Below are 27,234 nucleotides of genomic sequence, written 5' to 3'. Positions count from 1 at the left end.
TTATTTAAGGAATCTTTGCCAGCCTCCCGTCTGTAAAGTTATTCTCTGTGATTTATTTTTGTTGCTGTTCTTTAGTATAAGCTTAAATGTTTCACTTTCACATTTAAGTCAAGGATCCACTTTAAATTAATTTTATTGTAAGATGTGAGGTAGGGGTCAAGACTCATTTTTTCCTACATAAGGATATTCAGTTCCTCCATTTATTGAAAAAAAAAATTTCCCCATTAGATTGCAATGATACTTGCACTGAAAATCAAGAAAGTATATATGCATGGATGTGTCCCTGGGCTGTTAATCTGTTCCATTTCATATTTAGCTATCTTTTAACACTCACTTTATGTCTTCATTATTGTAACTTTATATTAAGTCTTCAAATTTGGTAATGTAAATTCTTCAAATATTTCTTCTTTCAATATTTGCTTAGATATTTCACATATGTACTATTTCAATGTAAATTTACAATCAACCTGTCAAATTTCAAAATGCATTAGCAAGTTTTGGTCAGTATTGTATTGCAAAGATAAGTCTGGGGAGAATTGACATATGAAAAATTGACAAATGTTGAGTTTTCTAATGCACGAACTTTAACTCCTTTCTTTCCTTCTTTTCTTCTTTCCTTCTTCCCTCCTTTCATCATTCCCTCCTTCCCTATTATTTTTATTGTTTTTTCATTAAAATTTTTTCTCAGCAATGTTTTTATGATCTTATAAGCTTTAATATTTTAATATTTATTTTAATTGTGTTTCCTTAGTATATATATAAAGACAAATATATTTTCTATGATAAATAGATTCATGTTGTAAACAGTGACTTTCCTAAATTTACTTATCAATTTTAACAGTTTATTTTGTAGATTCAATTGGATTTTGTAAATTCCAAATGAAACCATCTATAAAGATGGTTTAACTCCTTCCTTTTTGATTTTATGCCTTTTGTTTCCTTTTTGTGCATTAATGTTGAGTAAATTCAACATTTGTTGAACAAATAGTACAAACTTTAGAAGTAAAAGTATACAGTATTTCATGTTAGAATATGATGTCAGCTGTAGATTTTTCTAAGCATCCTCTTTCAGAAAAAGGTAGTTTTCTACTTTTCTTAATTTTTGGAGAGATTTTTTGGTATTGTGAATGGGTGATTTTCTGTTTTGGTGGAGAAGTTCATAGGTTTATTTTTCTTTTTGTGTTAATGTTTTGAATTTAATTGATATTTTTTTCAAAAAACAAATTAATATATATCTCTAGAATAAGTTCCATGTGGTCTTGATGTATTAATCTTTTATATATCTGTATATCCATTTGATGTTTGTTTAGGATTTTGGCTTCTATGATCATGATAGATACTCATAATTGGTCTTTCTATTATTCTCTTTGTCAGGTTTTGGTACTGAGATTATTTGGTTTCATAAAATAATTTGTGATTCTAACCTCTGAAAAATTTGTAGAAGATATTATTTTTTTCCTCAAAATATTAGGAAGAACTCACCAGTGCAGCTATTTATACCTTTTATTTTAAAGAATTTGAATGACATTGGTTTTTAAACATGAATTTAAGCATATATTTATCTATATACGTAGATATAGATTATATATATTATATAGTCAAAGTTTATATTTAGTCTTTCATTAGTTTAGCAAATTGTGTTTTTCAAGAAATTTGTCTATATTATCCAAATTTTTAATCTCTTGTGATAACCTTGTTTATAATATTTTGTTATTTTTCCTTTCAATGTCCCTAACACCGATAGTGATCAGCACCTTTTCTTTTCTGGTGTTGGTAATTGAGCTCTATGGCTAGAGGTGCATCAGTTTTATTAATCTTCTCAAAGATCTTTTGCTTTTTAAATTTGCTCTATTGTTTGTTGTCCATTTCATTAATTTCTTAGCTCATGTGTATTCTTTCCATCTGTTTTCTTTTACATTAAAATGCTCATCACCTTCTACCTTAAACTTGAATCATTGATTTAAAATCTTTATTTTTTCTTTAATATAACCATATAAAGCTATAAAAATTTCCTGTACAGCAAGTCCTCAAATAATGTTTCTTTATAACATTGATGAGGGACGAAAAATCAATTCCCAGCCAGTGCTACCTCTGCCCAAAGCCGTGTGTGTTAGAAGAATGGGCATGTCTATGTGGTCCCAGTCTGAATGAGTGTGGGTGTGTGGGAGTGTGCCTTGTGCTGGGATGGGCTCCTGTCCAGGGTCGGTCGCTGCATTGAGCACTGAGCTGCCAGGATAAGCTCCAGCTTCCTGCACCTCTGAACTGGAACAAGTTGGTAAATAATCATTATACTTGTATTTATTAATCTTTCTTAAGTGTATGTGTAGCTCATTTATTTCAGCGTTTTATGTTAGAGGTGTTTGGTCTTTATTTAGAAGTTCGGTGATACTTTTGTGACTGGAAATATGCCACAGGAACTTAACTTTTGTTTATATCAGTTAGCCCATGGTAAAACTAGTTTTATTTTATCTTGTTTTGCTTAAAATTGCAGTTTCCAAGAACAGATTAATGATGTTAAGTAAGGACTTAACTGTTCTGATTGCTTTGGCTTCATCCTTAAAATTTTGATCTGCTTTGTTTTCATTATCATTGAGTTCAAAATATTTTCTAATTTCCCATGTGATTAAATTTTAAAATTTTACCCAAAGGTTAAAGTGTTTTCATTTGTTTTCACGAATGTGGAGATGTTCTAGTTATTTTTTTCCTTTTTGACTTCTAATTTAATTCTACGGTATTCATACAATCTATTCTGTCTTGTTTTCAGCCTTTGAAATGTGTTGAAACACAATTCATGGTTCATAATATTTTGGTAAATGTTCTATATGCACTTGAAAAATATACATATTCTGTATTTGTGGGAGCAGTGTTCTGTAAATGTTGATTAGGTTAAATTGGTTAAATATGTTGCTTGAGTATTCTATGACTGTCTTCTTTTTCTATAAGTTACTGAAATAAGTACTTTAAAGTCTTCTATTTACATTGTAGATTTGTTATCTAATTTTAGTTCATCAATTTTTGATTTATATATTTTAATGTTATCAATTATATGTATATATTTAATGGTATGTCATTAATGTTACATATTTCTGTTAAATTAACTATCGTTATGAAATGTCCTTCTTTATCCCTATTACTCTTACCTTAAGGTCTACTTTTGTGCTATGTTAATATTACATGCTAACAATAATTTAAAATATAATAATGTATTAGGTGTAAATATAGCCAAACCAGCTTTATTTTTGCTTGCCTATATATAAACAGACACACATATACACACAGTGTTGGAGTGTACGATCTTGCTGTTTTATCTGTGACATCGTTTATTTACTCACTTTTTTCTTTCTTGTTTTTGTTTGTATTAATTACATATTTTTCAAAGTCATTTCAATGTACTTTTTCTATTATCTGACTTGCTATGACTATAACTATCATTCTTTTACTAGGTACTTCAGATATTACAAAAGACGTCTGTAACTTATTTTACCATGTACCTTAAATTAGACCGGTTACCAAGTCCAGTACAATGTGAAAACTTCGAAACAGTTTTTAAATTTACTTAATTCCTCTTGCTCTTTTATTCACTATTGTTCTATATTTTACTTCCAGATATGTTGTAAACACCAGAGTGATTTGTTCACACTGTCACTTTAAGCAGTTAGCAGTCTTTTCATATTTATCCTTTGTGCATTTGCTTTTTATGTCCTGTGCTTCCATTCTTCTACCTGAGGTAGATTTCTCACACTATTGTGCATTCGTTTACAAGAACTGTTAGTTGTCGTCACTTCAAAAGAATTGGAGAGCTAGGTATTAATTTTTTACTTTATACTCTTCCAAAAAAAGAGTGGCTTTATATATGACTTTTTGCTATTTTCTGAAATGTTCAAATAAAATATGAATATATCATGGACTATAAAGCCTAAAATATATAACATTTAAATATATTTGGTATATTAAAATTATAAAAAGTATTAGTGTAAGCTTTGCTAATGTTATAAACCTTTTCTCTACCTGATTACATAGATAGCAACCTATGCAGATAGATGTCAAATGTTAAAAACCAATGAGAAATTTGAGATGGCCAATAGAAAGACAACATAATTCTTTACTGTGTGTTTGTCATTCCTATTAGAAAAAAAAACACATAAAATCTGTATTATACATATTTTCCAAAGATGAATATGTAGTTAACTTTTTTGAATTATACACATACACACACACACACACACACACACGCAAGTACAGATACAGAGGTGACAAGTACCTAATATTATTTGGTCTTTTTAATTTATAGATGTTATCAGTGTGTATTTATTGCAAAATCTTATTGTAAAATAAGAGCTAACAATCTCCATAGCTGAACACACTTCAATGAGATGGCTCTGTAGATCAACATTTTTGGGAGTAGACAGGAAACAGTATTATGGATTCTCTGTCAGACTCTGTATATTTAATAGTCTTTTGGTAACTACTTCAGACTGTGTAATTATAGAACCGTCAACACCATTCTCTTGAGAACGTGCCATAACTATTCTATAGAACAATTTCCTTTTATTCCTCTGTATCTAGGATGAAGTACTTGATTTCTAAGGAAACTATGGGCTTTTCTCAAGGCCCAGTTTACTCAACAACTCAAAGCTAAAACTGAATAAAGTTTATTTTATTTTTATCTTAAATGTTTGTGTTTCCTCTTCATAGCCAGAATATAAGCATTTTCACTCACCAAAACCTGAGAAAAGCAATAGGTTTACTGTATATTTTATCATTTAAAAATAATAGTTTCAAAAAAATTAAAAACTCAGAAATACAGAAATGCATATTATGTACAACTTAAAATAGTCAAGATAATATTATATTTAGTTTATTCTATTTTTTCCTGATAAAATGTTAAATATAAAATTGAATCCTTTTTGACTTTCTAGATCCTCCCACCTAATCCTATTCTCTCTCTTTACATAATTTCTCTTATTGAGATATCTTTTGTATCCTTTCCATAGAACACACCTAAAATGTGTTCTACAAATTTTCCAACGAGAAAATATGTGAGATAACACATATAATCTGTATTATACATATTTTCCAAAGATGAATATATAGCTAACTTGTTTGAATTATACACACACACACACACACACACACACACAAATACAGATACAGAGGTGACTGGTACCTAATATTATTTGGTCTTTTTAATTCATAGATTTTATCAGTTTTTATTTATTGCCTGTAACTTTCCTTTTTACAGTTATAATCTTAAGATCTGTCTATATGATTATACAGATAAAGTTTCCTTCTTCTGCTTCCTCACTTCTTGGAGAGTCCTTGGAGACCAGCAAACCTTTAGAACTTTGGGCATGGGATAGAACAGGGTTGTTTAAGTGTTCCTTCTTGTTCGACAGAGTGCTTGGCAAGTCATGAAAATCAGTCTTTCTTAGAAGAATGGGTGTTCTGAAGCCAATGCAGTTCTAATTGTAAACTTATCTATTTTATAAGCATCCCAATATGGAAGATGAATAAGACAGAATGTCTTCCCTCAGAAAACATAATATAACCTGATATTTTCCAAAAAAAGGGTTATGTAAATAGAGCCATAGGGGTTCTAAAGTGAAGAATTTACAGAGGCTGTGACATTTTTATTGTTGAAAAGAATGTATGGTATTTTACCTCACAAAAATAAAAAAAGTTATTTTAAATGGAGGATAGAATATATTACATATCAAAGTTTGGAAAATTTAGAAAAAGGGGAAAGATTGGCAGATTCATGATGGGTTCAAAAATTTAGTTTGAAACCAGCTTGTTAAAGACTTTTAAATATTTATTTTTTACCTCTGAAGTTTTTGAACTTTATCCTGAAAGCATATAGTCTAGTTAGAATTTTAAATATGGAAAACTGTCATAATTAGGCCTCTGTATTAAATATTATTTTGGTAGCAATTAGATGAAGAATTGGCACAAGAGTGGACTGTTTGCCAACAGCCTAGTTAGGATACAATTGCAGTAGTCCAGGAAAAGTATAAAGGCCTGAAGTGGATATGGCATTATAATGGAGTTATAATGAGGACAATACTTAAGAAATGATAAATAGGTTGGTAAAGGTTTGGGAGGATTATTGTGAGGATTGAAATGGGTGTCCATTAAGCAGTATAAAATAGTTCCTAATCAGCACTAAGGATACAGTTGAACTAGAATAAATACATTTGCAGTGGATCCAATTTTTCATGCTCCCTCTACCCCTGCTTGACTGTGCTCATCAGCATGAGAGCAAGAAAACAGAAAGGAGATGTTTGAATTTTTCTTGGTCCAAGGATAAGTGGAACAACTACAGAGAAAAATATGATAGACAAATAACTGGTATGTGCTGAAGTGTTTTGCCGTGAATTTATGACTAAGTAAAAATGGAAATTAATGCAAGTGAGAGGATAGGATGACTGGATGAAGTGAGAGTTACAGTTGTAGAAGATTCTAATCGTAATTAATAATAGATCTAATAACATATTAAATTAATTAATCATTAATTACATTATAGAGTTTCAGATTTTCCAGGTGACATTCAGACCAGGGTCATGACATAGGGATAACAATTGTTTGAGGTTAAAAGATCACTGTACACATTGTTAGAGAATTAGAAGTATCACCAACACAGACTGAAATGCTTTCAGAATATTTTTTTTAATTTTATTATTATTACACTTTAAGTTTTAGGGTACATGTGCACAATGTGCAGGTTTGTTACATATGTATACATGTGCCATGTTGGTGTGCTGCACCCATTAACTCGTCATTTAACATTAGATATATCTCCTAATGCTATCCATCCCCCCTCCCCCCACCCCACAACAGTCCCCGGAGTGTGATGTTCCCCTTCCTGTGTCCATGTGTTCTCATTGTTCAATTCCCGCCTATGAGTGAGAACATGTGGTGTTTGGTTTTTTGTCCTTGCGATAGTTTGCTGAGAATGATGGTTTCCAGTTTCATCCATGTCCCTACAAAGGACATGAACTCATCATTTTTTATGGCTGCATAGTATTCCATGGTGTATATATGCCACATTTTCTTAATCCAGTCTATCATTGTTGGCCATTCGGTTTGCAAGAGGAAAGGAAAACTGCTATCCAAGCGCCTAAGTTATCAGCGAATGACAGGGAACAGTCGGGAGATGTAAGCCCATGCCAACAAAACAGAAATGTAAAGGTAAATTTGTAAATTTAAAAAGGGTAAGCATTGTCGGAGAAAGGAGACAACATGACCTTGAAATAACAATGGGGAATGAGGACACCAGAGATAAATCTGAGATGCAAGAAAACTTTCCTGATTTTGTGCCCTTGCATAATAAATATATCTCCACTGAAACGGGGTTTCTTCTGCTCCCCGAGGCTAAGTTCTAGGTCTCCTCCGGATCTCCATCTCACTCAACTCCCTAAAGGTCTTGCTACATCAATTCTTCCATACATTCTTTGTACTTTTCCAATGGCCTTTTTTTTTTGGAGTATAAAATAATTATCATTCTCTTACAATACAAAATAATATTCCTTCAATTCTTTTACACTTTCTAGTTACTACTTGTCTCCACCACTTTACGGCTAAGCTTTTTAAAAAAATAGTCTATACTCTTCCACCTCACATTTAGGTTCTCTAGAATCTGGCTACTTCCTACAGTAACCAAGGAACCTGATCTTCCAAGGTCACCAGTGACATCCCAGTTTCTAAATTCGTTGTGTTCATTCTCCTGAATATGTTTTCATGCCTGCCTGGAAAAGACAAGATTGATCTTGACACTTGACAATTTCTTCTGTATTAGAGCTTACTCTTTTTTGATATTCATACACTAAGTCACTGTCACTCCCAATTTCCCCTCTACTTTTCATAGAAATCCTTCTCAGTCTCCTTCATGGAATTTTCTTCACATGATCCCATAATGTAGCCTGAAAAGTTGGTGTTACTCAGGTCCTTAATTGGCCATATTATTTTCTTGCTGTTTACTTCCAAAGTAAGGACAGCACAGAACTCCAAATACTGAGGCACTAATAACTTCAGGATGTAACGGAGATTACTTTCCTGAACTCTGAACTCATATGTTCAAGTATATATAAATTTCCTACTTGGATGTTTCGCAGTTACCTTGACTTCTAGACTGAATTGAAGTAATTATTTTGTCCATCTTACCACATTTTTATCTTAATCTGAGTTTTCTCTTATGACAGAGGTTACTATCCACCTAATATCCCAAGCCACTAAGCCAGAAACCTGGGAGTTGTCCTAGTCTGCCCTGAGTCTCACTCTAAGAATCCCCAGGTACCTTTCATTCATCTTCATCAATATCCCTAGTATCTACCCTCTTGTTTTTATTATGTTATTGTATCATTAAAATTGCTTTGGGGAAAATTTCCATACTCATACTTTTTGCCTTTGCTACAAATAAAGGAGTTCTAACCTTTGCAACCTTGTTTCTAATTGGAAATTCTTTTTTTCATTCCTAGTTTACCCCTTTTCAGTTCTCCATAGGGGCTATTTCAAATTTTCACTAGTTTTTTAATGATTTATTTATTTACATTTTTACTACCACAGTCAAGAAGGTTGGCCTCAATCACGTAGTTTGCCTGTTAACAAATGCATATGTTTAATTGTATGGTGAAAGATGTTATGTGGTAAAAGATCTGAATGTAAAACTATCTTTCCCTTCAATAATTTAAAAAAAATAAGTAGTTTCTTTGGAGAAAACACAGAATAATGCTAAATGTTATTTGCTTAATTACATAAGCCATTAGACTTTATTATATTAGAAAACTCAAAAACAGTTGAAGTAAGTACTAATATTTGAACTTAACAAATTTTAATATAAAAGTAAGGAGAAAAGAAGAGCAATAATTTCTATTTAAGTGTAAAGAAAATGTCACCAAGTGGATGAAATGTCTCTTGCTTCAGCTTTCATGCTGACCTCGTGGTAATCAGACTTAGTAACTTTGAAAAGAAAGGCTTAGAACTTGCACAAAGACTGTAAGCCCATTTTTTTTTTTGGCTGCAAAATGGAACCATTTTGTTAGTCAGTGATTAGAGCAGACAAATAGTAGTGGCCTCTTCAGATTAAAGTATTGACTCTAACCTGTCACGAATTGCCCCTCTAAATGTAGCCTTTACATTGGAATTGAAGATATTTTTGATACTCTGCAGATGACATGTAACGATGCCACTCTCTCTCACTGTTTCTCATTACAATGATTCTGACATTTGACATGAATTATAGATATTATAACACTAGAGGCCTGCACGCGTAAACTTGGAGTTGTAAGCACTTAAAATTTTTACACAGACAAGACATTTTGCCTGAAACTGACTGCAGGATTGAGTTTGAGGATTTTATAATAACAGGATATGATCCAGTTAAAGGTGAAAATTCCATCTCTAAGAGTAGGCTTCTTACTGGTATGGTAATTTAAATACATAATGAGAAACATGCACACAAAATGTCCTTTCATGATGACTTTTGAGTGAGAAGAAATGCTGGCTACATTATTATTATAGAGCTCTGATAATTCTATAAGATTCAGAGGTAGAAATACAGTCTGCAAATTTTAGGTAGACTTTCTACTTTTTAGGCTGAAAATTTCCTTAGCCATTTTATGTCCATTTTAAGCATTTTCCAATTTTGACTTTTCATTTTTAAAGTTCTATGTAAACAATTGTCAAGAGAGTGATTATAAATGAGATTAGCCTAGGAATTCCGGTGGTGAGGAGGGATAAATTCTGTATGAACTTGGTCAATTCATCCTTTTCATTCAGAGCAACAGTTTCCCAGCCTAGAAGCGTGAGCTGATACCATGTTTCCCTCAGGATGGCTTTGGTAATTAAATAAGTTAATGTACATGTAGCACTTTTCCCAGTGTCTGGCACAAACTAATCACTACCAAATAGAAACTAATGAATTAACTTCTTTTCTATTCACCTAGACTAGTTCTAATTATATACCATTCTTGGAAAAATTGAGAAAATGGTCCATCATATCATTTTCTGTGTTCTGTTTTCACATGATGAATACAGATAGAGAAATACTGTTGAGGATAATTTTTATAGGCTTCAAAACCAGACACACTAGATTTATACTTCAGCAACCTATGTACTAGCTGTGTGACATAGGGAAAGTTACTTAATCTTTCTGAGCCTTAGTTCATCTATGAACTGGAGATAATATTCTCAGGATTGCTGTAATAAATCACATAAATGTACACTTGGTTACCATAGTACATGACATAGAGCAAGTTCTCATGACATGTTAGCTATTTTTATAATGATTATTTGTATACTTTTAGAATATTCTGCAAATGCAAAATGATTTTATAATGATTTTTTATAATGATTATTTGTATACTTTTGGAATATTTTGCAAATCCAACTAATAAAGCTAGTGTTAAGTACTAAAAGAAGATTTGCCAAAAGGATAATAGGAGTATGAAAAAATTACAAGATGTGCCTTTTGTTTTCAGCCTATTGCATTTTATATAATTTTGATGAGTAAAGATGGTTTGAATTATGAGATTAATTGGTTAGACAAAAAGAAATATGTAATGCTATTATATATACCTGGTGAATAATACACATTTAAAAGACTGGCCACCCCAAAAGTAAGTGCATAACCTTAGAAAACTGAACTTGTACAACTGACATGTATATCAAAATAAGTGTTTTTAGTACATAGAGTTACGAAGTTACTTTTTAGTTTTTGAGACACTCCCTCTGCAAATAGTGATATGGTTTGGCTCTGTGTCCCCACCCAAGTCTGATTTCACATTTTAATCCTCACGTGTCGGGGGAGGGGCCTGGAGAGAGGTTATTGGATCATGGGGGAGGGATTTCCCCCTTGTTGCTCTTGTGATAGTGAGTGAGTTCTCATGAGATCTGTTTGCTTGTGGCACTTCCCCCCTCACTCTTTCGATTTCCTGCCACCATGTGAAGAGGGTCCTTGCTTCCCCTTCCCCTTCCACCATGATTGTAAGTTTCCTGAGGCCTCCCAGTCTTGCTTCCTGTTAAGCCTGTGGAACTGTGAGTCAATTAAATCTCTTTTCCTCATAAATGACCAGGTCTCAGGTAGTTTGTTATAGAAGTGTGAAAACAGACTAAAGCAAATAGTTCATGAGACTAAATCTTTTTCACTTCCGAAGCTCAGTGTAGTTTTTTTTTTTTTTTTTTGTATGTTTGTTTGTTTGATTTTTGAGAATGAGTCTTGCTCTGTCACCAGGCTGGAGCGCAGTGGCGCGATCTCAACCTACTGCAACCTCCTCCTCCCAGGTTCAAGCAATTCTCCTGCCTCAGCCTCCTGAGTAGCTGGGACTACAGGCACCTGCCACCAAGCCCAGCTAATTTTTGTATTTTAGTAGAGATGGGGTTTCGCCATGTTGGCCAGGATGTTCTCGAACTCTTGACCTCATGATCCACCCGCCTCTGCCTCCCAAAGTATTGGGATTACAGGCATGAGCCACCACGCCTGGCCCGTTGTAGTTGTTTCTAACCTCAAAAGGTTGATTACAAATTACTAAAACCTTTTCTGATTTCAAGTCACAGTTGAAGTTTTGTATATATTATAGTTTTTTTCTTTTTCTTTTCCTTTTTCTTTTCTTTTTTTTTTTTTTTTGAGTTGGAGTCTTGCTCTATCACCAGGCTGGAGTGCGGTGGCGTGATCTTGACTCACTGCAACCTCTGTCTCCTTGGTTGAAGCGATTACCCTGCCCCAGCCTCCAAAGTAGCTGGGACTACAGGCACGCGCCACCATGCCCAGCTAATTTTTTGTATTTTAGTAGAGACAGACTTTCACCATATTGGCCAGGGTGGTCTCGATCTCCTTACCTCGTGATCTGCCTGCCTCGGCCTCCTAAAGTGCTGGGATTACAGGCGTGAGCCACCGCACCCAGCTTATATTATAGTTTTTATTGTTTATTTTATAGAGTGACTTACAAATATTTTTACCTTTGTAAATGGAAGATTTTCTGAATTTGATAAATATTCATTGCATCATGCATTATTTCAGAATCTGCAAATCAAAGATGATAATAACTTCTTAGTCATTTTTGAAAATTTAACCTCCTCGATTTGTCAAAAGATTGAATAAAATGATCCCTGTTAGAATGTTGAGAGCTAAGAGTTATATAATTCTAAAAAGTTTGATTAATTGTCCTTAAGTGATGAGATAGGTAAATTTTTTGTAGACCAGGTTTGATATCTCATTAGTGGTGAACAGTAGAAAGAACTCTGAAAATTGTGTAAAGGTCTTGGATTTCTCAAATAAAACTAATCCAAGAATGTTGAGTTTCATGCTCAGAATTTTCCTGTGCCCTGTGCTTTTTACTTCATTTTATTCTATATTTTATCATTTTATTTTGAAATAATTTCAGACTTATTGAGAGGTTAAAGAATAATATAAAGTATTCCTTTAAAACCTTTATCCAGATTCCCCAAATGTTAACACTATGTTTACTTTTCCTTCTTACTTCCTGTTTCTTCCTCTTCTCTGTCTGTCTTTCTACACACACACACACACACACACACACACACACACACACACACACACACAGAGTTGAGGAAATATAATTACAACAAAATATCTTTCTAGTCCAGAAAAATCTCCCCACAAAGGTAGAAGAGAAACAAAATTTAATTATTGAATAAGCATTAATCTGGAATATGATGCATATCACAGGCAATCTGCTAAGAGAGTGCCTAGACTGAAAGAAATCTCTCTCATTTATTATAGCCCAGCAGATACAATCTATTTGTAACCTGGAGCTGAGGTCTGTCCAAGGTACCTTCTTACTCTCTCACAAATACCAGGAGATAGGGGAGTTATCTTCCTAGATGACTACATTTCAAAGAGTTAATTCCCAGTTATTTGAGAAAAACATTCCTGGGTCTTCAAGCTGGTAGGAGCCTTATTTTGCTTCTAAAAAGCTTTACATACATTTCAGAGTCAGAGAATGTTTATAATAACAATTGTTCTAAAGCACATGCTATAAGAAAATAGAGGAGTGTTCTCTACTCTTATTTTTAACAGGGAGAATTAAGCCTCTTATTTTTAATTCATATTTGCCCTTCCCATGAGTGCACACACACACACACACACACTATTATAACTTTTATTTTGAGTCATTTGAAAGTTCAGGCGTCTATGATATATTTACTACTTTGCTTAATCCTAGAATATACAGAAATTTGTGTGAGAATTATTAACCTATATCACTGTAAAAAAACTACAGTTCAATATTTGTTTCTGGTTTTATAAATATTATGTTTAAAAGTTAGTTTCTTTCTCTTTCCCCTTTAGGTAGGTTGTATTATTTATGTGAAATATGGTTTAATTTGTTTTTGTGTTTGTAGAGTTTTCCCTAGTCCAATTAATTTTTTAGAAGTTTCTTGAGTGTATCAAACATTAACATGTGTATTACTCTGTTCTCACACTGCTATAAAGAACTACCTGAGACTGAGTAATTTATAAAGAAAAGAGGTTTAGTTGACTCACAGTTCCACAGGCTGTATAGAAAGCATGACTGAGAGGCCTCAGGAAACTTACAATTATGGCAAAAAGTGAAGGGGAAACAAGCACATCTTCATGTGGCAGCAGGAGAGAGACAAAGGTAGGAAGTGACACACACTTTCAAACTATCAGATTTCATGAGAACTCTCTCACTATCATGAAAACAGCAAGGAGGAAAATCGCCCCCAGGATTCAACCTCCTCCCACAAGGTCTATCCCCCAACATTAGGGATTATAATTCAACCTGAGATTTCGCTGGGTACATGGAGCCAAACCATACCATTCTACCCCTGACCATTCTGAAATCTCATGTTCTTCTCACATTTCAAAATACAATCATGCCTTCCCAACAGTCCCCCAAAATCTTAACTCATTCCAGCATGAACTTAAAAGTCCATCTCAAAAATCTCATCTGAGACAAGGCAATTCTCTTCCAACTATGAGCCTGTAAAATCAAAAACAAGTTAATTACTTACATAATACAATGTGGGTACAGACATTAGGTAAATGATCCTATTTCAAATGGGAGATATTGGCCAAAACAAAGGAGCTATGAGACCCACACAAGTCTAAAACCCAGCAGGGCAGTCATTAAAACTTAAAGCTCCCAAATGATCTCCTTTGACTCCATGTCTCACATCCAGGGCATGCAGATGCAAGGGGTGGGCTCCCAAGAACTTGGGCATCTCTGCTCCTGTGGCTCTGCTGGGTATATTGACCACAGCTGCTTTCATGGGCTGGTGTTGAGTGCCTGTGGCTTTTCCAGGCACTTGGTGCAAGCTGTTGGTGGATCTACCATTCTGGGATCTGGAGGATGGTGGCCCTCTTCTCACAGCTCCACTAGGCAATGTCCAAGTAGGGACTCTGTATGTGGGATCCAACCTCACATTTCCCCTCTGCACTGCCCTTGTAGAGGTTCTCCATGGGGACTCCATCTCTGCAGCAGACTTCTGCTTGGTTATCTAGGTGTTTCCATACATTCTCTGAAATCTAGGTGGAATCTCCCAAAGCTCAACTCTTATCTTCTGTGCACCCACAGGCCCTACCCCATGTGGAAGCTGCCAAAGCTGGGGCTAACACCCTCTGAAGCAATGGCCTGAGCTATATCTTGGCCCCTTTTAGCCATGGCCATAGTTGGCATGGCCGCTATGCAAGATGCCATGTCCTGAGGCTGCGCAGAGCACTGGGGCCCTGGCCCTGGCCCATGAAACCATTCTTTCCTCCTAGGCCTCCAGGTTTGTGATGGGAAGGGCTGCTGTGAAGGTCTCTGAAATGTCGTGGAGGCATTGTCCCATTGTCTTGGCTATTAAAATTCAGCTCCTCTTTATTTATGCAAATTTTTGCAGCTTGAATTTCTCCCCAGAAAATGGGTTTTTCTTTTTTACCATGTGGTCAGGCTACAAATTTTTCAAACTTTTATACTCTACTCCTCTTTTAAATATAAGTAGTTTCAGGTCATTTCTTTGTTTATGCAAATAAGTATAGACTTTTAGAAGCAGCCAGGCCACATTTTTAATGCTTTGCTGCTTAGAAATTTCTTCCTCAAGATACCCTAAATCATCTCTCTTGAGTTCAAAGTTCCATAGCTCCCTAGAGGATGGGCACAATGCTGCCAGTCTCTTTTCTAAAGCATAGCAAGAGTTACCTTTACTCTAGTTCCCAGTAAGTTCCTCATCTTCATCTGAGACCTCCTCAGTCTTGACTTCATTGTCCATATCACTATTAGCATTTTGGTCACAACCATTGAACAAGTTTCTAGGAAGGAAAAAAAAAAAAAAAAAAGGAAGTTCCAAACTTTCCCTCATCTTCCTGTCTTCTTCTGAGCCCTAGAAACTGTTCCAACATCTGCCCTTTACCCAGTTCCTAAGCTTCTTCTACATTTTCTGGTATCTTTATAGTAGTACTCCACTTCTCCAGTACCAATTTTCTGTATTAGTCCATTCTCACATTGCTATAAAGAAATACCTGAGACCGGGTAATTTATAAAGAAAAGAGGTTTAATTGGCTCACAGTTCAGCAGGCTGTACAGGAAGCATGACTGGGAAGGCTCAGGAAACTTAGGCGTAACAGAAGGAAAAGGGGAAGCAAGCATATCTTTACCTGGTGGCAGGAGAGAGAGAGAGAGAGAGTAAAGGGGGAAGTGCCACACACTTTTAAACCATCAGATCCTTTGAGAACTTACTCACTATCACAAGAATTGCAAAGAGGAAATACATCCATGATCCAATCATCTCCCATGAGGTCTCTCCCCCAATGTCAAAGATTACAATTCAACATGAGATTTGGGTGGGAACACAGAGCCAAATCATATCAACATGGTTTTGAAAGCCAAAATTGTGTGGAAAATTCTTTTAGAGAAGCGTCATTCACTCCCTCCTCACATTTCTTCTATGTTTTCTCCTTGTTCTCACCCATCCCCTACAGATAACCAACCTCACTAGTCTCTAGTTTTTACTTGTGTTTCTTTTTATAATGAGCAGATATCTGAATATTTTCCTATTTCCTTTTTACTTAGAAAAAGCATTATAAGGTTACTCTTTAAAAAATATTTATTTTAACTTTTAATTTCAGGGGTACATGTGCTGGTTCATTACATAGGTAATTGTGTCATGGGGGTTTGTTGTACAGATTATTTCATCACCCAGGTAGTAAGCCAGTATTCATTAGTAATTTTTCCTGATCCTCTCTCTCCTCCCATCCTCCACCCTCTGCTAAACCCAAGTGTGTGTTGTTCCCCTCTATGTGTCCATGTGTTCTCATCATTTAGCTTTCACTTATAAGTGAGAAAACATGCAATATTTGGTTTTTGACTTTGCTTTTTCACTTAATGCTTAGTGTATCCTTGACATCTCTATATATGGGTTCATTGAGTCTTTCTCATTCCTTTCTTTCACTCTCTTTTTTTTTTAACAGATATATAATACTCCTTTGTATGGCTTTACTACGTTATTTTTTCAACCACTTACCAATGTGAGGTCATATGGGAGATTACAAACTATTGCAAACAATATGCTGTGAATAACTATGAACATATATTTTTGTATTGTTGGGTGTATCTTTGGGGTAAGTTCCTAGAAATGAGATTGCTGGGTAGAAAGCTAAACACATATGTTGTTAAAATAGATATTGCAAAATCCCCTCTATAGATATTATACCAGTTTGTTTTGTTTTGTTTTTTGTTGTTTTTTTTTTGAGACGGAGACTTGCTCTGTTGCCTATACCAGTTTGAATTCTCACTAGTGCCCATTTTCTACAGCCTTACCAACATTTACACTTTTAAAATATACACAAACTGATTAGTGAGAGATGATATAGCAGTGTAGTTTAATTTGTAATTATCTTATTTTGAAAAGAATATATCATTTGATATATTTATGAGCCATGTTTCTGTATTTTTGTAAAAATTGTTCATGTCTTTTGCCCATTTTCTATTGTGATTTTGCTTTTACTCCTTTATTTTTAGGTATTTAAAAATGTGTTAGGGATACTAACGCTTTATCTAAAATATATTTTGCAAATATTTTTATCTCTACTTTTCAGTTGCCTTCAGACTCTACTTATGGTTTTTTTTTTTTGCCTTATAAGAGTTTTAAATACATTTTCATGTAGTCAAATATATATTTAATTTATATCTTTTTATACTGAATTGTATTGTGGTAAATTGCAGAAATATAATAAATTTTTACCAACTAAACAGAATAAAAATTTACATAAAAACATAGGAGAAACTTTTGTTGGAAAAATACTATGAAGTTTTACTTCTCTAGAATGAAATTACAGATATTAAAAGTATTTTTAGACATTAAATGAGTAAAACTAAATATGAATGTAATTTTTTTTTTTTTGAGATGGAGTCTCACTCTATTGCCAGGCTAAAGTGCAGTAGCACAATCTTGGCTCACCGCAACCTTCGCCTCCCGGCTTCAAGCAATTCGCCTGCCTCAGCCTCCTGAGTAGCCGGGACTACAGGCATGTACCACCACGCCCAGCTAATTTTTGTATTTTTAGTAGAGATGGGGTTTCATCATGTTGGCCAGGATGGTCTTGATCTCTTGACCTCATGATCTGCTCGCCTTAGCCTCCCAAAGTGCTGGGATTACAGGCGAGAATCACCACGCCCGACCATATGAATATAGTGTGGTAAGTAATGAATGAAATATTTCAGATCAATTTTAGCAAGATTATGTATTATTTTCTGATTTAAAATAAGTCAAACCACATGCCTGTGGTTTTGTTCTACTTCTCTCTACTTGGATACTGTCTCGTTTCCTGTATCTGTTGTCTTTTTTGAGTTTACTAATGACTTTTCGTGTGTGTGACTATTTGTTCTCTATACTTAACTTTTGCGTGGAAATCCACTGTTAGTTCCATAGAAGATTGTTTAAAGTACCTTAAGGAAAGCCATCACTTATGTTTTTGTTGTGTTGTTTAAATCTTAAATACCAAGTTATCCTAGCTCTTTTATAGATCAGAGAGTTGATCCAAGTACAAGTACATCTATAGATTTCAGGTTCCAGAGTAGCAGTTTCTGCTGAAGGCTAAAATGATATGCAAAGACCATCATTTGTGTCCAGGGTCTTGATTGTGTTAGCCTATAGGTCATTTCCAAGGTCAAGCTTTGCTTTCAAACTGCAACATTGGTTCCAACATATCAAAGTTCCACACTCTGTTCCCAAATGCATTTGCTGAGATTATGTTCTTGTGCCAGCACTTTTTCCTTTTTGCCATCTATACGTTTGTCCAGATTAAAAAAAAAAACCACACACTTAAAAATAATAATAGCTAACCTTTGCTACGTCCTTATTATGTATTTTGATAAACTCTATGTTGATTATTTCATTTTAATCCTCATAATCGCATAAAAGGAGTGTGTTTATTTTCTGATGATCAGAAAAGTTAAAATTCACATCTAGAATCACACAGTCATTACAACTGGGCTTCGAAGCAGAACTGTCAACTGGGAGTAAAATTTCTTAACCGGTAACCATACCATTGAGTAGTCTTATAAACTCACAGTTGTTTACTCAGAGTAGGTAACATGTTTAAGTGCAAAGAGCAAATAGTACCAAATTAGCTGGTACTTAAAAATCACATTGCCAATTATAATAAGTTATTAAGGGATGAAAAGGCAATGAACTTCAGTCTTGTTGCGTGAATGATGGAGGTAAACCAGACTTACAGGGAATAAAAACCAAACAAGAAAGTCTCAAAAGAATTCCAGTAGTGCTTTTTGACATAGCCCTGGGTGAAACCCAATGCATAGACCTTGTTTCTTCTCTTCATGCTATACTCATAATAATCAAATACATCATCTGAAATAGGCTTCATATTTATGGACAAATTATAAAAAAATGAAACTACAAGTATTACAACAGTCAAATTATAAACCTCAAGAATAATTTTATTAGCAAATAAATGGGACCTGTGTGAAAATAATATCACAGTGAAATAAATGCTCTCTGAATCATCTTCCATGACTGATTCTGCTACTCTTCAGTGGAGCCAAAATCAGAGTGGGCTATTTTAATCTTTCACATGGCTGCCTTCCCAGGCATATCAAGTGCTCTCAAACGTTGGATTCATCACTTCAAATATCTTTTGCAGTAGCTGTTCATTTTAGGCTTTATAAGCTAACAGAGATGTGCCTGTCACAAAATATGAATGAATGCTTTTCCTATCTTTCTTTTCTTTGAAGCTGTTGTCTCTGGAACCTTGAGGCATTAGGAGTATCCATTGCACTGACTCATCTCTCTATGTAAGCTGGTTTCAAGCATGAAAATGCAAAAGGCTGTGTTTAAAATATTTTAAGTGGAATAAACTTACAGTCCTTGCTAAATGCTTTCATTAAGATAAGGTATGCATACCTGCCTTAAGTCTCCCCACACAAAAAATCCCCTAATCTCTTTTTGTCCTTAAACAATACAAATTGCTCATGAAACATGACAGGTAGATGAAAAATGCAATATCACTTCTACAGAATACAATTAAATAGATAATCATTTAATAGTGGATTTTGCACCCATGTAGGTCACCACAAGCCACATCTTTAAAGGATTTAATTTAACTTTTCATTGTCATTGTTTTTAAGTCTCTTCATGTGGAATAGAATAGCCTTGCAAATAAGGTTAATGTTAGAAAATGTAGCAACTCTTCATTTTCAAGTATAGTAGGAATTCTGTGTCACCTAATACCAACTTTTTAATACCAACAGTTTGTATAGCTGAGATTCAAGTAATTTTGAATTTGTATTCTCTTAATATCAACAAATATTTATTGATAACCTATTTAGTACAATGTAGCATATTAATATTTAATTTCCACCAGTTTATTTTATATAAGCATAATTTGGGAAAGTTAGCAGGCAATTTTCTATATTATTACAGCTTTGTTAGTGACTAATTGCTGTGGGAGGTCATAAGTCAGATGAAAATTTAGATTATTTTTTATTTTTTTAGACGGAGTCTTACTCTGATGCCCAGGCTGGAGTTCAGTGGCACAATCTTGGCTTACTGCAACCTTGGCCTCCCAGGTTCAAGAGATTCTCCTGCCTTAGCCTCCCAAATAGCTGGGCCTATAGGCACGTGCCACCATGCCCAGCTAATTTTTGTAGGATGGTCTTGATCTCTTGACCTCATGATCTGTCCACCTCAGCCTCCCAAAGTGCTGGGATTACAGGTGTTAGCCACTGTGCCTGGCTGAAAATTTAAATTAAATAGAGGTAGTTATTTTGGCCTTGGAATACAAATGGGATGTTATTAGTCACTTTATCAACTTATTTCTCTACTACTTTCAGTCATTTCTTCCTTTTGAATTCCTATAGTTGTATGCAGTAGTCCTTTAGGATTTAATAATTATCAGTGCAGTTTCTTCCATAAGTCATTTTGCCACATTGATATAATATCAACTATTGATATAGAGAAAAAGACACGATTGTTGCCAACCCCCCACTCTTAAGCCCCATAATTAGTATAAAAGTTGGGAAATATTAGGCTTTGTGAAATCCACCTGAAGTTCCTTTTAGAAAGTAATTTTGTTTAGTTTATTCAATGAAGTAAATCAAACTTTAAATGGATATCTGAGACCTTTAAAAATGTTTGATCTTAGTTTTCTGGATCATGTATTTACCAACATTTTATAAATACTATATATGTAATAGGAATATAGCTCTAATATGTAAATTCATATAAGTATATATGTTTATATATGACCTTATATTAATTTTTAATTATTTTATAGGGACTTTTGCAAATGCTATACAGAGGTTGCAAATTTTCTCAAAATGCAACTCAAATAGGAAACAAAAATATAATTTTCTGATTCTCTATTGCTTCTCAACTACTTTCTGAGTTCTCAACTTTTAGGATGGGATTGAGGACAGGAGGGACAACATTATAATCCAAAATAAGAATCTTAATAGGGTTTCTTTAGTAGAAATGTTAATCTTTCAGATTTTTGGAGCTGTTACTTTTACTTCCAAGATTGGCTTGGGTATTGGAAATAGGGGTTTGGTTTACAAAGCGTTAATTGCTGGGGAGAGCAAAACTTAACTATAGGGAACACACACAAAAAGTCATTAGTAAACTCAAAAATGACATTACATATAGGAAATGAGACACTATCCAAATAGAGAGTAGTAGAACAAAATCACAGACATGTGGTTTGACTTTTTTAAAGTAGAAAATAGTACATAACTTTGCTAACATTGATCTTAAATATTTTATTCATTACATATCAAATTATATTCATGTTTAGTTTTAACCACTTAATGTCTAAAAATACTTTAGATTTTTGTAATGTCATAGCAGAGAATTAAAACTTGAGATTATCTATCTGTTTAAAATACCCACATTCTCAGACTTTTTGCTTCTAGCAGTAGTCATGTGATTTAATTCAATTCAATGAAATATAAGAAGAATTGCAAGAAGATATAGCTAGGTGGGGCTTCTTGGGAAAACAAATTTTAAAACAACAGAGTAAGGCTGTATCCACCTTCATTTTTTGCATTTCTCTTTCACTCATTCTTGTATGTGGTGCATTGAAGGAACAGGAAAAATTTTGTGATCAAATAGATTAAAGCTACATTCTGAAGACGGCAGAGCAAAAAGATAGAATGTCTTTATGACACCGAAGAACTGTCTTTTTTCTCTCCTTCACACTTTTTTTTAGATTAACATTCCTTACTTAAGCCCGTGATGTTAAGTTTCCACTTTTTTCATCTGAATATCTTTCTACCTCATACAATATTCATGAAAGACTTCCTAAAGCCATGTTTAAAGTGATCTGTGGACCATAAAACACCTTTAAATAAAGTCCTGAGATCTGCAAGTTAACAAGCACCTTATGTGACTGAAGTATAGAAAACCTAAGCTCTAAGGCATAGGAATTTTATTAGATTTTATCCTTAGATCAAACCAGATCAGAAAGCTGCTTAGATAGGTAACATTGTTTTCTGATGTGTAGAATTTTACTCATTGATTTGCTTTGTATTTGGCTTGCATTTAGGGTCAATAAAATAATTACTCAATTGAAACTTGAAATATTTATCATAGGGATGTTGGTGACATCTTCATTGATTACTTTCTCTCAGTTTTCAAATCCAGCAGTAGTTATTCCTATTCTCATGGATTATGTGGATTTTATTCACTGGATACAGTAGTTAGCTTCCCTTCCTTGTCTTTACCACTAAGAAGTGCAGTACTAATCTGTTACTTGCTTCTAGCAACTCTGGGCTCTAGAAATTGGTAAGGTAGATTTTGCATGCTAATTTTATCTCTGATTTTCTATTATTATCTTAATTTTTCTTTTTGGTCATATTTTCTCTACTTTTATATCATTGTTTTGTTATGTCATTTTTATGTTTATCCATTTATAGATTAAAGTTGGTTGTTTTGAACTAAGTATTCTCACTACCACAGAACCCTGAATAAATGAGAAGAAGTGTTTATTACCTCCAGGAGAAAGTTAGACCCTGGTTAGCAGAGGCATCCTCTTGAAAGTCACACAAATTGAACTCATGATAGCATTCTTTCCCTCTCTGCTCCATCAGTCTTCTCCATGAATCAGTTTCTGACTGATAAAATGCAAGTTTTTTTCTTTTCACCTGTCTTCTAAATCCTTTTCTGAGTTTTCAGTTTACAACGTGTTTCATTATAATTTGGGTATTCAGAAATCTAGTTTCAGACAATCTGTTATTGATCCAAGAGACTTCTGCCATGCATCTTTATGTCCAAATTATTTTCTCTAACTTCTTACTCAGTAAACCAATAAGAGAAGAAGTTTAGCAATAGCACAGATGTACACATATTTCAGTAATTAGCTACAGAAATTATTTTTGAGTACTCATTCCTTCATGTTAATGACCTCAACAACATCTCAGAAAAGTATTTATTGCACTCCACATTAAGTATACTAATAATTGTATATGCACCTTTAAGGCATCCAAACCATTTGCTTTTACCATTAAGCTAGTATTCAGAATTTCCTAGTCAACTGTCTCTAAATATTTCAGGCTTATTTCTATAGCTGGGTTAAAAATAGCCAAGCCATCAATATACGTTATTGTACAACATTCCATCCCATGTTTTAAATTATTCATCCGTTACTTGAAAGTAACAATAACATTCTTTAACACTCTTGAACTAACTCACCGAACTTTCAGAATATAACTATTTATAGTCTAAACATGTCACAAGCATTGTGCAAAGGTAATTTTCGTCTTTTCTGTTTAATATGTAAATGCCATAATAAAATATGTTATTTCATTAACTGTTAAAACTCTCAATTGAAGTCATTACCAAAAAAAATATATAGCATTTTAAAGAGAAACACCAAACAAAGCAAGTAGATCAACTTTTATTTCATTTTTATTTTTTGCGGGTACATAGTAGAGGTATATATTTCTGGGCTACACGGGATGTTTCAATACAGTCATGCAATGTGTAGTAATCACATCACAGAAAATGGGGTATCCATCCCCTCAAGTATTTATCCTTTGTATTATAAGTAATCCAATTATACTCTTAATTATTTTAAAATGCACAATTAAATTATTTTGACTATAATCACAACGTTGTGCTATGAAATACTAGCTATTCATATTTTCTGTTTGTTTGTACCCATTAGCAATCCCCACTCTGCTCCACCCCCTCCACTACCCTTCCCAGCCTTCGATAAACTATCCTTTACTCTCTGTCTCCATGTTCAATTGTTTTGATTTTTACATTCCACAAATAATTGAGAACATGTGATGTTTGTCTTTCTCTACTTGGCTTATTTTACTTAACATATGACCTCCAGTTCCATCCATGTTGTTGCAAATGGCAGGACCACATTCTTTTTATGACTGAATAGTACTCCATTACGGATGAGTACCACATTTTCATTATCCATTCATCTATTGTACACATAGGTTGGTTTCAAATTTTGGTCCTATTGTAAATAGTGCTGCAACAGGCCAGGTGCGGTGGTTCACGCCTGTAATCCCAGCACTTTGGGAGGCTGAGGTGGGCGGATCATGAGGTCAGGAGATCGAGACCATCCTGGCGAACACAGTGAAACCCTGTCTCTACTAAAAATACAAAAAAATTAGCCGGTCATGGTGGCAGGCACCTGTAGTCCCAGCTACTCAGGAGGCTGAGGCGGGAGAATGGCATGAACCTGGGGGGTGGGGCTTGCAGTGAGCGGAGATCATGCCATTGCACTCCAGCCTGAGCGACAGAGTGAGACTCCGTCTAAAAAAAAAAAAAAAAGTGCTGCAACAAACATGGGAGTGCAGATATGATACACTGATTTCTTTTATTTTGGGTATATAACCAGAGGTGTGATTGCTGGATCATATGATAGCTCTATTTTTAATTTTCTGAGGAACCTCCACATTGTTCTCTATAGCAGTTGAACTAATTTACATTCCTACCAGTGGCGTATGAGGGTTCCCTTATCCCCACATCCTCTCCAATATTTGTTATTGCCTGTCTTTTGGATAAAAGCCATTTTAACTGGGGCAGGGGGGGATGATATTTCATTGTAGTTTTGATTGCATTTATCTGATCATCAATGATGTTGAGCACCTTTTCATATACCTTTTTGCCATTTGTGTGTCTTCTTTTGAGAAATGTCTATTCAAATATTTTACCCATTTATTGATTGAATTATTTGATTTTTTTCCTAAGAATTGTTTGAGCTCTTTATATATTCTGGTTATTAATCCCTTGTCAGATGGATAGTTTGCAAATATTTTCTCCCATTCTGTGGGTTGTCTCTTTATATTGTTGATTGTTTCCTTCGCTGTACCAAAGCTTTTTAGCTTGTTGTAATCCTATGTGTCCATTTTTGCCTTGGTTTCCTGTGCTTATGTGCTATGACTCAAGAAATATTTGTCCAGAGCAGTGTCCTGGAGATTTTATTCAATATTTTCTTATAGTTGTTTAATAGTTTGAAGTCTTAGATTTCAGTCGTGAATTCATTTTCATTTAATATTTGTATATGGTGGGAGATAAGGTTTACTGTATTATTCTTTTTTTTTTTTTTTTTTTTTTATCTTTTTTTTTTTTATTATACTTTAAGTTTTAGGGTATATGTGCACATTGTGCAGGTTAGTTACATATGTATACATGTGCCATTCTGGTGTGCTGCACCCACTAACTCGTCATCTAGCATTAGGTATATCTCCCAATGCTATCCCTCCCCCCTCCCCCCACCCCACAACAGTCCCCAGAGTGTGATATTCCCCTTCCTGTGTCCATGTGATCTCATTGTTCAATTCCCACCTATGAGTGAGAATATGCGGTGTTTGGTTTTTTGTTCTTGCGATAGTTTACTGAGAATGATGGTTTCCAATTTCATCCATGTCCCTACAAAGGACATGAACTCATCATTTTTTATGGCTGCATAGTATTCCATGGTGTATATGTGCCACATTTTCTTAATCCAGTCTATCATTGTTGGACATTTGGGTTGGTTCCAAGTCTTTGCTATTGTGAATAATGCCGCAATAAACATACGTGTGCATGTGTCTTTATAGCAGCATGATTTATAGTCCTTTGGGTATATACCCAGTAATGGGATGGCTGGGTCAAATGGTATTTCTAGTTCTAGATCCCTGAGGAATCGCCACACTGACTTCCACAATGGTTGAACTAGTTTACAGTCCCACCAACAGTGTAAAAGTGTTCCTATTTCTCCACATCCTCTCCAGCACCTGTTGTTTCCTGACTTTTTAATGATTGCCATTCTAACTGGTGTGAGATGATATCTCATAGTGGTTTTGATTTGCATTTCTCTGATGGCCAGTGATGATGAGCATTTTTTCATGTGTTTTTTGGCTGCATAAATGTCTTCTTTTGTGAAGTGTCTGTTCATGTCCTTCGCCCACTTTTTGATGGGGTTGTTTGTTTTTTCTTGTAAATTTGTTTGAGTTCATTGTAGATTCTGGATATTAGCCCTTTGTCAGATGAGTAGGTTGCGAAAATTCTCTCCCATGTTGTAGGTTGCCTGTTCACTCTGATGGTAGTTTCTTTTGCTGTGCAGAAGCTCTTTAGTTTAATTAGATCCCATTTGTCAATTTTGTCTTTTGTTGCCATTGCTTTTGGTGTTTTGGACATGAAGTCCTTGCCCACGCCTATGTCCTGAATGGTAATGCCTAGGTTTTCTTCTAGGGTTTTTATGCTTTTAGGTCTAACGTTTAAATCTTTAATCCATCTTGAATTGATTTTTGTATAAGGTGTAAGGAAGGGATCCAGTTTCAGCTTTCTACATATGGCTAGCCAGTTTTCCCAGCACCCTTTATTAAATAGGGAATCCTTTCCCCATTGCATGTTTTTCTCAGGTTTGTCAAAGATCAGATAGTTGTAGGTATGCAGCGTTATTTCTGAGGGCTCTGTTCTGTTCCATTGATCTATATCTCTGTTTTGGTACCAGTACCATGCTGTTTTGGTTACTGTAGCCTTGTAGTATAGTTTGAAGTCAGGTAGTGTGATGCCTCCAGCTTTGTTCTTTTGGCTTAGGATTGACTTGGCGATGCGGGCTCTTTTTTGGTTCCATATGAACTTTAAAGTAGTTTTTTCCAATTCTGTGAAGAAAGTCATTGGTAGCTTGATGGGGATGGCATTGAATCTGTAAATGACCTTGGGCAGTATGGCCATTTTCACGATATTGATTCTTCCTACCCATGAGCATGGAATGTTCTTCCAATTGTTTGTATCCTCTTTTATTTCCTTGAGCAGTGGTTTGTAGTTCTCCTTGAAGAGGTCCTTCACATCCCTTGTAAGTTGGATTCCTAGGTATTTTATTCTCTTTGAAGCAATTGTGAATGGGAGTTCACTCATGATTTGGCTCTCTGTTTGTCTGTTGTTGGTGTATAAGAATGCTTGTGATTTTTGTACATTGATTTTGTATCCTGAGACTTTGCTGAAGTTGCTTATCAGCTTAAGGAGATTTTGGGCTGAGACAATGGGGTTTTCTAGATAAACAATCATGTCGTCTGCAAACAGGGACAATTTGACTTCCTCTTTTCCTAATTGAATACCCTTTATTTCCTTCTCCTGCCTGATTGCCCTGGCCAGAACTTCCAACACTATGTTGAATAGGAGCGGTGAGAGAGGGCATCCCTGTCTTGTGCCAGTTTTCAAAGGGAATGCTTCCAGTTTTTGCCCATTCAGTATGATATTGGCTGTGGGTTTGTCATAGATAGCTCTTATTATTTTGAAATACGTCCCATCAATACC

At 34.6% G+C, this 27,234-nt stretch overlaps 1 long non-coding RNA gene across 1 annotated transcript in view; it reads left to right on the top strand.

The window, feature by feature from the left end:
• Positions 1 to 2,214: 2,214 nt before the first annotated feature.
• Positions 2,215 to 27,234, top strand: part of LOC134757180 (uncharacterized) — an 80,635-nt gene continuing 55,615 nt past the window's right edge. The window contains exon 1 of the long non-coding RNA XR_010130877.1: positions 2,215 to 2,275. This is a non-coding gene — a long non-coding RNA (uncharacterized lncRNA). The remainder of the gene's footprint in view (positions 2,276 to 27,234) is intronic.

This window comes from Gorilla gorilla, chromosome 15 (genome assembly GCF_029281585.2).
Source record: "Gorilla gorilla gorilla isolate KB3781 chromosome 15, NHGRI_mGorGor1-v2.1_pri, whole genome shotgun sequence".
Taxonomy (NCBI): Eukaryota; Metazoa; Chordata; class Mammalia; order Primates; family Hominidae; genus Gorilla; species Gorilla gorilla.
This window is presented reverse-complemented; position numbering and strand designations above follow the sequence as displayed.